Source organism: Schistocerca serialis, chromosome 4, assembly GCF_023864345.2.
Source record: "Schistocerca serialis cubense isolate TAMUIC-IGC-003099 chromosome 4, iqSchSeri2.2, whole genome shotgun sequence".
NCBI lineage: Eukaryota > Metazoa > Arthropoda > Insecta > Orthoptera > Acrididae > Schistocerca > Schistocerca serialis.
The window spans coordinates 370,013,242-370,024,232 of record NC_064641.1 but is presented as its reverse complement, the minus strand read 5'-3'; positions in this window follow the sequence as shown (position 1 = coordinate 370,024,232).

The following is a 10,991-nucleotide window of genomic DNA, read 5'->3' as shown; positions in this document are numbered from 1 at the left end:
TGGTGAACTTCTGACATGATGAAATGCTATGCCATTCCATATCACACGAATGATTGTTCCAGCAGGACGGTGCTCGTCAACTTATTGCTGGGAGAGTGTTTTAAATAGCATCACATTCACGGAAAGTGATATTTAGACTCCTCTCCGGGAGCCGTGTGCTTCCTTCTTCTAAATCGCATACTCCCGTAGCACTCTCCTGCAGATAGAACTGACCGCTAACAACTCGACTGGCACATCTCTGAACTGCTTCCACGTCCATCTGTTGGCTATGTACGTCCCTCAACTAGTAATCAACAAGCGAACACATAAGCGGTGTGCGGTGTGTATTTAGCGATGCGCTACGCTCTCCCTAATCACTCCCAATGAGCCTAAACTTGGGAGTTCACCTTCCCGACAACTGACGTCATGTGCTCATTGTATTTCATGTCGTTTCGCACCGATCAGCCTACTTAATAGTGATGACTGAGTCGAAGTACTGATAATGTATTCGAACTTCATAGGATGTATTATACCACCCACCCGGATTAACTTACATTTACCTATATTTATAGCAAACTGCCAATTATCGCAACAAATAATTACTGAAGTCATCCTAAGGCCACCTACATATTCAACAGCGACGCTTTCACACACACAGCAGCATCAGCAGGAAACGGAACGCTGCTAAGCTGTCCGACACATCGTTTGCGTACAGTTGACAAAACTGTTCGAGTGGAAAATTTCTGAGTCCCACATCGGGCGTTATCGGGGTGTACAGCCACGCCACAAATTGTGACACGTTAGCTCCCTCAATGAACGTATCAGGCTATAGCGGCAACAAATTATACCAGAAAAACGTACTGTACACATCATTGGAAATTAATACCAACAAAAATTGATACACGTTAGTACAGGATGTCGACAGCGATCGAGAAATATGTAATGATTTGTCCAGAAACGCCAAATGTGCTCCGAATGAGATGATAACGTCCCTGTGAGAGTAGCTTAGTATTAATGCGCCTGGTAGTATCTTCTTGAGTCAGCTCGGTTCCGCCGTCGGACCAGTATTTTCATATCTCCCTTCGAGGTGCACAGTGGCATTACTGTGATACCTTCTCTTGTGATGAGTAGAAAACTGGTGCATATTATTTGTAGTCTAGAGAAGAATTTCAGTACAAGCTCACAAAAACTTTATCACACAACTCATTCAATTAAAAAGAATTAATCTATATTACTTTAAGGGTATTCATTTTATGGGAGTGAGAGGATATTATTATTTTGAGGAATACGTGATTACGGATCAATCATATTTCCAGAGAATTTTATTTCTTTTTCCAAGTCCGTATTTCAAATGTACGAGGGAGTAGGTAATCGAATAATTATTCAGTGCCTACACACGTATGACACCGGTAATTGGATACTTTTCTTTCAAAATTACGCACTCAAATATAAGCTCCAAGCTCAACGGAAATCCTTCTGCTCTTTATTTCGGAAACATTAAAATTCGCTGTCAGTCTTAATTTCGAAAACATTTAGGTCCGCATAAAACTGCCGAAGATAAGACTTTTCTGTGTGGATAAAACTACTTACACAAGTGGCAGACAGAACGGGAAATTCGATGCAGGGACAAAATCATTAAGATGAGATTGAGTAAGAGAGAACAAATGCTTAATGACGAGCTCACAAATTTTGGTCTCTAGGTGAAATTACAAATATACTTGCAAAAAGAAGTCCAACTATTCAGCGTAATGGGTCTGAATAAGACGTTTCATTTCTGTCAGACAATTATTTATTAAAATCCTGTTAGGTGTGTACAATGATCCGAAACGTTACGTACCTAGCACGACTTTCCAATTGACAGGACAAGCATAAAATGTGGTTTTCCAACGGATATTACGATTCGTTCCTCCCTTATTTTCAGCGAAAATAGAACTCATTAATATCAGTGAACCGCGAGAATGAAACTGCAGCGCCAGATGATGGAATGCACTACGCTTTGCCTTACTGGAATTAGAATTTAATTTGAGAAAACAACTGCGAGGGTTGTTTTTTAAGTAAGGGCCGTTCGCGCGTATAGTTCCGTAGTTCGCGGAGACGCCGCAACAAGCCACCGCGCCACTTGCCGGCATCCTTCCCGTTCATACTGATGCAAGTTGCAGCTCTGTAGCTGACGTGTACGCATCGCTGTGCTACTGTATAATGTTTACGATTATTGAATCGCCCGCCGCGTGTGAGATACGGTCAGTGATACGTTTTTTGACCGCGAGAAGCCTATCAGCTGCAGAAATTCATCGTCAGTTAACAGAAGTTTATGGCTTGAATGCAATAAGTGAAGGTAAAGTGCGTCAATGGGTTAAAGAGTTTAAAAATGGCCGTCAAAACGTCCATGACGAAGAACGCTGAGGCCGGCCCTCTGTGATCACTGATGATTTGGTGGCTGCAGTCGAAACAAAGATTCGTGAGGACAGAAGATTCACAATTTCCACTCTTTCTTTGGAATTTCCACAAGTTTCAAGATCGGTTTTGTACAAAATTGTGTCTGAAAACCTAAACTTTAAGAAACTGTGTTCTCGGTGGGTGCCCAGACTCCTCACAGAGGACCACAAAGGGAAGAGATTTGCCACTTCATTGGACTTTTTGATTCGTTACGAGGAAGAAGGGGATGACATGTTGAGTAAAATTGTCACTGGAGATGAAACGTGGGTATCCCATATCACTCCCGAAAGCAAGCGACAATCGATGGAATGGCGACACACAACCTCACCCGTCAAGGTCAAAGCCAAACAGACGCTGTCAAAGCGCAAGATTATGGCAACTGTGTTCTGGGACCGACGCGGTGGTTTGCTAGTGGACTTTATGCCACGAGGAACGACAACCAACTCAGATGCCTACTGTGCAACTCTAAAGAAGCTCCCTAGAGCAATTCAAAACAAAAGGCGCGGCATGCTGACAAAGGGAGTTTTGCTCCTGCACGATAACGCTAGGCCTCACACCTCTCAAAAGACTCGGGATTTGATTGATTCTTTTGGCTGGGAAGTTTTGGACCATGCACCATACAGCCCCGACCTTGCTCCTAGCGATTTTCACCTATTCCGGTACCTGAAACACCATCTTGGCGGGCAGCGCTTCAATGACGACGATGAAGTGAAAGCGGCCGTGAACTCTTGGCTGTCGGAGCAAGCGGCCGAATTCTTTGAAGAGGGAATTAAAAACTTAGTTGTACGGTATGACAAGTGCTTAAATAAACAAGGCAACTATGTAGAGAAATAGGTAAAAGTGTGTAGAATCAGAATATAAAAGTTTTTGTACAAAAGTATTTGTATCTTTTTTAAAAAATAAAAACGGCCCTTACTTAAAAAACAACCCTCGTATTTATGTTCTGATTTGGTTTATTTTATCAAAATTATACTAACATCAGAGAGTTATTTTGAATATAGAGCAAATGTGCCTACTATGGAGAGTTCACTAATGTGAGGCAGCTAGATACTGACTAATGGAAGTATTCAGATCTGTTGGGAAGTATCAGAACATGGATCTCACCGTGCTTGAGGCGTAGAGCAGTGACAGTAGACCCATAACTGGACTGCACACTATCGAGAATCCTTGATTGTTAAAGTGATGAATTTCAAATTTTTGATTGTAGGTGCTTGTAGACCTTTAACATATGAAATTGAGTAACTGTTGCAACAATATTCAAATGATTCTGTTCTTCACTAAGTAACCTTGCATTCACTATAATGAACCGTCTTTCGAACCGAGCTGTGTTAACTACGAGGCAAGGCTTCTAGCATAAGGTGGAATATTCCTAATATATTACCATAGGTACTCCAACACACGACAGTTTCGCATAGAAGGAGACACTGTCTCGTGTTAGGGTAACTTCAGCTTACTACCCTAATTGTCGGATGGAGATTCATAGTTTTAATATGAGGTCTACCACTTTTCTGACCTTTCTGAACCCATCTGGTTGTGATCCTGTTGTGCTAGTACTTGATGGGCATCGTATTTCATTTGTCTGATAGACACAGCAACGGAAAACCGTGTCCACGGCATCTATTTAGTACTCCATACCATACATGCAATGGAGCCTTTAGTGTGGAATTCATGGGACAAACGCTTTATCCCAAAAAATTATAAACCTTGTGGGCAAATAATTCCGGTCAAGTAGTAACTTCATTTTTGATTACGATTTCACTTGGTACGGCCTACTTGAGAGCAGTAACAATGGAAAATGCTGTATCCGGCCTCTCGAAAGTGGGACTCTTCCCATTTAACAGGCATATACAATGAACGAGTCTGACATACAAGTTGCAGAGTAAATGTTAGTCCAAATAGTATCCGTCCAACTCCCAGAATCAACAAGCCCGTTTGAGAGCCACCAACTCTAGTAAAGTCAGCATGTCCCGAATCTGTAGTGAAGCAGCTAATATCGCCCCCATACAGGCAAAGTTTCAAAATCTCAGAGAAGAAAGCTAAAGAGGAATCATAGGAGATAGAAACGGAAGTTCAGTTCTTTAATTTAAAAAAAAGAGATAAATACAGGCAACGCAATCTTCCAGCCATTCTGAATCATACATTTTTGATTGAGGAGAATGCTTCTGATGTCCAGTACGAAGAAGAAGACACTAAATGCGTTTTCTGCACGGATCATTTTTCTGAAGACTAAAATAAGAAACGGGGACAGTGCATGGAATGCTGTCCATTGGCTACCGAAGACTGTTAACTCGAAAAAGAAATTCTGAATGCCCTGACTGCACATATTTTGCTCAGTAAACGCCGAAGATGTTGAAGGGGCAGTAAGGATGAGCATATTACTGTGTACGGCTTACCTTTTCTTATATTGGTCGATATTGTTTCCTCTGTCTCACATTAGGATGCCATTTCTATTTCGATTCAAACTAACTTTTATAAGTTTATCCTCAAATTTATATATATTAAGACTTAGGTGGCACAAACTCAATAAACAAAATTTAAAATACAATTATTTGACGAAGATTTACAACTAACAAAAGAAACAGTTATGTCAAATACTGTAATATCAAATGAAGTAGCGTGAGATGAGGAAAGTTTCACATCCAATATGAGGTTAATATGAGGTTCACCCACTTTGGTATCAATTACTTCCATCCGTCGAGGCATGGGGACGATCAGCCACTGGAAATATATCTCATTGTCTCAGAGACTCTCCATGTATCCATCACTAGCTCCCATAGATGATTGGCTGCGCGTCGAGCCGGTGTCGGCTTAATTTTGGGCAACAAATTTTCAGTTGAATTCAAGTCCGGTTATTGAACAGGCCAGTCGACCAGGTCGACGTCAGGCTGTTGCGAAAATCATTGCTGAATCATTCGACGCTGGGAACCAGTGAGTGATCCTGCTGGAACTGGATCCGTCCATTGGTGTAACACATCATCACACTTGGCACCATCGTATGTTCAGTGATGTGCACATACTGATTAGTGGCACGATGACTCCATCTTGAGACCTGTGATGTGGTTCCGTAACGAGCTACCCGAAAATAAAAAATAATGCAGGTCACGATCTACATTCAGTTCAGTGAAGACAAACCTATAAAGTTTGTGGTCATCAGACAGGGCCTCTTTATTATCAGTCCTATAGGCTGTGATGCCAGCATCCCATAAGCTGTTGAGAACGGTTTGAGAGCATCCAGTGAAATTGGTCTCGTTCTTCAGTTGTTTAGCATTTAAAAACGGACGTTCCATAGATATTTCAATTAACACGTTGTCTTGCTGAAGTGTCAGCACCTCTCCTAAGCCCGCCCTTCAAATTCGACCAGTTATCCCTGTCCCGCACCACCTCTTTATCCGCTTCTTGGCACAGAGAGGTTGAACGCCGCACCTGGCTGCCGCTTCACGAGTTCTTAAACCATGATATTGGACGAGAGCTAGGACGCTCTCTCTTGAGTCCCGCATGTACTGAGACATCTTGACATTAAATGACTGTTTTTCGCATGCTCGTTTGAGGCATACCTTGCCTATACTTGTGTTACACTTGGAACACATAAACAAACAATTCAATGTAAAAAAGTATCTGTTGGACTCGAACCCTAATTACTTCTGTAGAATTCCAGGGCTTCAAACGCTGCCACGCGGTTACCAAGTAAGTTGACAGATTTGGTCTTATTGTTTATACGAGCCAGAAGGTCTCGGCGTTTCAAACAGTTCAAAGTAAGTCTTATAAAACAATACGTGGTAATTCTATACAGTCACAGAAAATTAAAAAGGTCTATATGTATGATAGTAACAACAAGAAGATATAGCCAAAAGCATGTTACATAAAAGTGCTGCCGCCGTTTCCAATGTATGTTTCGTTACGACTAATGTGAGCTGCACACAAGCGAAGGTACCTGGGCTTATCAAGACATATGAACAGCTTGGATTTGTCGACTGAACATGGAGAAAAAGAGAAATCCTACCACAATTCACAGGCGTACTCCTGATGCCATCTCCGTCTCTAATGAATACTGGTTTTTCAGAAAAGTATTGTTTTCTGTTATTCAGAAAGTCTTTGAGCCAGTCACATTTATGAGGACCCATCCCGCATCCACGCGCCCTTGTTAACATTCTAGAGTGTGTTAGAGTGCCGGCCGGAGTGGCCGAGCGGTTCTAGGCGCTTCTGTCTGGAACCGCGGGAGCGCTACGGTCGCAGGTTCCAATCCTGCCTCGGGCATGGATGTGTGTGATGTCCTTAGGTTAGTTAGGTTTAAGTAGTTCTAAGTTCTGGGGGACTGATGACCTCAGAAGTTGAGTCCCATAGTGCTCAGAGACATTTGAACCATTTTTTGTGGTAGAGTGACGAATTCGTTCTGAAAATCTACAAATTTGAGGTCTGTCTGTTGGGCTATATCCACCGCACGCAGGATCACTTGCGTGTGAGCGATGGTTACTAAATCCATGTTGATTTATAAGTAAAAGGTTTTCTGTCTACGGGGCTCATTATGTACTGGGTTAGAATACTGTCTTCGTCTACAACTACTTCAAACTCTGGAAGCCACCTAGGTACTTCTAGTACCACTAACTGATTCCTCCCTCCCCTGTCCCACTCATGAAAGGCTGGGGGGAGAAAGATTGTCGGTAAGCCTCTGTCATTAGCCCTAATTTCTCATATTTTTTTGTCATGGTAACGACGTAAGCTGTTTGTGGGAGGAAGTAATATGTTGTCCGACTAGACCTCAAAAGTGCTCTCTCCTAACTTCAAAAGCAAAAATCTCCGTGATGCACAACGCCTCTGCTCTGTAGAACATCTCTGTAACGCTCTCACGCCGAATAAACGAACGCGTCATGAAATGTTCCACTCTTCTTGGATTTCTGTATCTGGTACATCAGTGTTACCTGCCCAGAGTCCCATACTGATGAACAGTACTCAAAGAATAGGTCGAACAATCAACTTGTAAGGCATTTGTTTCGTGGATGAGTTGCATTCTATTGTCAAGGATGCTGCCGCATACCGACGTTAGGGATAGCGGGTTGATGTCTTTTGGACCTCGTGAGAAGTTCAGTGACCTTTCCGTATGATTAGATTATAAAATTCTGTTTCTTGGTCATAATTATTTTATTAAAATTAATTACCCGTTTCGTCCCAGCGGCCAGCATCAGATCTACAACTTACAGCAACGACGCATAGGCGTGTAGTTGATGTACTGGTTACTCGCCCTCATATCACTGCCGCAAATTTTAGATATGAAGGCTCCAAAGTCTAAACCGGTAGTCAGTCTTTATAAAGTAACTTGTGACCAGGACACAGACTTTTGTAATCTAAGACGCTGAGGGTGTTTGTCTATAATTTTCTTCTTTTTCATTCTGATAGGACTTCGCTGCGCGAGGCATCATGATAAACACAGGCGAGAAAAGGGGAAAATGCTGCAGAATTCCTTGAGTAAAACCGCTTTGGAGCGCCGTTAGTACCAGGAAGGTTCGTTTCTATGTCATCCATTTAACAGTACGTGCGACAGTATAACGATGGTAGCTTTGTGTGATAGTGTTGTGTACATGCTTTTTTAAAGTCGAGAATTAACACTGCAACTTTCTCTCTCTCTCTCTCTCCCTCTCTGTTTTCACACTAATCGATGACACACAAATGGGCTACCAACGTTTTGTCTTTTGGCCTTTCTGCGCTGTTCTCTGAATCGAGCTTGCAATAATACCAGTTTACTCAGCATCTTGGAATAATTGTCAAACTACCCAAAGGATGTACTTCGATTTTGATCAGCTCTGAATGTGTTGCAATGTAAAGCAGAGTAACACACATATTTTATATATGAGCCCATACGGCCGCTAAGGGGGTGACACATCCCCTTCAAAAATAATGAGTTTAATATTTCTGAGAGAATACCGTTTACGCGGTAACAGGTATTAAAAGGAACTTCAATTAACAGTTACCTGATTTTAATGTACTTTACAGTGATGTGCGGAAATTTGTTGAAAAAATCATTTCTTTCGAAAGCCCCACCCATCACTGCTTTGTTTTTCATCTCGACATTTGACTAATAGCAAAACACAGTATCGTTAATGCCAAATTCAATCATATATGATGAATTAATATTCCGAAGTCTTATTTGTCGGAAAGAAGCTAGAAATATCTCCGTATCGCTGTATGCGTGCCCATAATGTGTCTACTTCAATGCCAGTTAGCATGTTAGGCTGTTTAATAAGTCTGTTTCAGATTAACATATTCTACATCTATTGTTCCACATATATATTTCATATCAATTTTATGAAATATAAAGCATCTATTCTTGTATTTCACTTTTCTTTCTAACTTTGGTGAATTTTTTCCCCAGTTGTAACGTCTTCATATTTAACTATGTCTTATTCGAAATTGTGTGCACATTACTGTTGTAACATTACTCTAGATCTGTACAGTAATGAGGATGCACAGAATTGTTCTTGTCAACGAAATGCTGAATGCACTTTCATTGGACAGTTGCAGTTTCATGACAGGAAAACTTGAAAAGAAAAACACCAAATGTAAAAACAAAACACAAATAGAACACAAAATATTTTATATCTAATTGAATTACAAGAACACATATATATATAATTATATATACAGCATGGTCCATTCATAGTGACCGTCAGGCTTGCAGTGGGAAATGGTTGGCCCGCTAGATGGCGCTGCCATAGGTCAAACGGATATCAATTGCGTTTTTTTAAGTAGGAAGCCCCATTTTTACTACATATTCGTGTAGTACATAAAGAAATATGAAAGTTTTAGTCGGACCACTTTTTTCGCTTTGTGATAGATGGCGCTGTAGTAGTCACAAACGTATAAGTACGTGGTATCACCTAACATTCCGCCAGTACGGACGATATTTCCTTTGTGATACATTACCCGTGTTAAAATGGACCGTTTACCAATTGCGGAAAATGTCGATATCTTGTTTATGTATGGCTATTGTGATCAAAATGCCCAACGGGCGTGTGCTATGTATGCTGCTCGGTACCCTGGACGACATCATCCAAGTGACCGGACCGTTCGCCGGGTAGTTACGATATTCAAGGAAACAGGAAGTGTTCTGCCACATGTGAAACGTCAACCACGACCTGCAACAAATGATGACGCCCAAGTAGGTGTTTTAGCTGCTGTCGCGGCTAATCAGCACATCAGTACAGACAAATTGCGCGAGAATCGGGAATCTCAAAAACGTCGATGCTGAGACTGCTATAACAACATCGATTGCACCCCTACCACATTTCTAGGCACCAGAAATTGCTTGGCGACGACTTTGAACGTCGTGTACAGTTCTGCCATTGGGCAAAAGAGAAATTATGGGAAGATGACAGATTTTTTGCACGCGTTCTATTTAACGACGAAGCGTCATTCACCAACAGCGGTAACGAAAACCGATATAATATGCACTATTGGGCAACAGAAAATCTACGATGGCTGCGACAAGTGGAACATCAGCGACTTTGGCGGGTTAATGTATGGTGCGACATTATGTGAGGAAGGATAATTGGCCCCCATTTTATAAATGGCAATCTAAATGGTGCAATGTATGCTGATTTCATACGTAATGTTCTACCGATGTTACTACAAGATGTTTCACTGCATGGCAGAATGGAGATGTATTTCCAATATGATGTCCGACACATAGCTCGCGTGCGGTTGAAGCTGTATTGAATAGCATATTTCATAACAGGTCGATTGATCGTCGAAGCACCATACCATGGCCCGCACGTTCACCGGATCTGACGTCCCCGGAATTTTTTCTGTGGAGAAAGTTGAACGATATTTGCTATCGTGATCCACCGACAACGCCTGACAACATGCGTCAGCGCATTGTCAATGCATGTGCGAACATTACGGAAGGCGAACTACTCGCTGTTGAGAGGAATGTCGTTACACGTATTGCCAAATGCATTGTGGTTGACGGACAGCATTTTGAGCATTTATTGCATTAATGTGGTATTTACAGGTAATCATGCGGTGACACCATGCGTTCTCAGAAATGATAAGTTCACAAAGGTATCACATTGGAACAATCGATATAAAATGTTCAAACGTACCTACGTTCTGTATTTTAATTTGAAAAGCCTACCTGTTACCAACTGTTTGTCTAAAATTGTGATCAATTTGTTTGTGACTATTCCAGCGCCTTCTATCACAAAGCGAAAAAAGTGGTCCAACAAAAACATTCATATTTCCTTACGTACCACACGAATATGTAATAAAAAAATGGGATTCCTATTTAAAAAAAACGCAGTTTATATTCGTTTGACCCATGGCAGCGCCATCTAGCGTGCCAACCATAGCGCCATCTGGCCTCCCCCTTCAAGCTAGAAAAGTTTCGTTCATTGTAGTTTTTTCGTTTGTCGCTTATTTCGTGACATATTTGGCAACTTTTATTTCAATTTTTTTTTTTTTATATCTGTTACTGTTCCAACGGTATTCATTCGGAAGTATCAAACTCAATATGTATCAAGGGAGAGTTTAACCCCGCTTAACAGTCGTATGGGCACGTATAAAAAGTATATCTCCACCATTTTGAC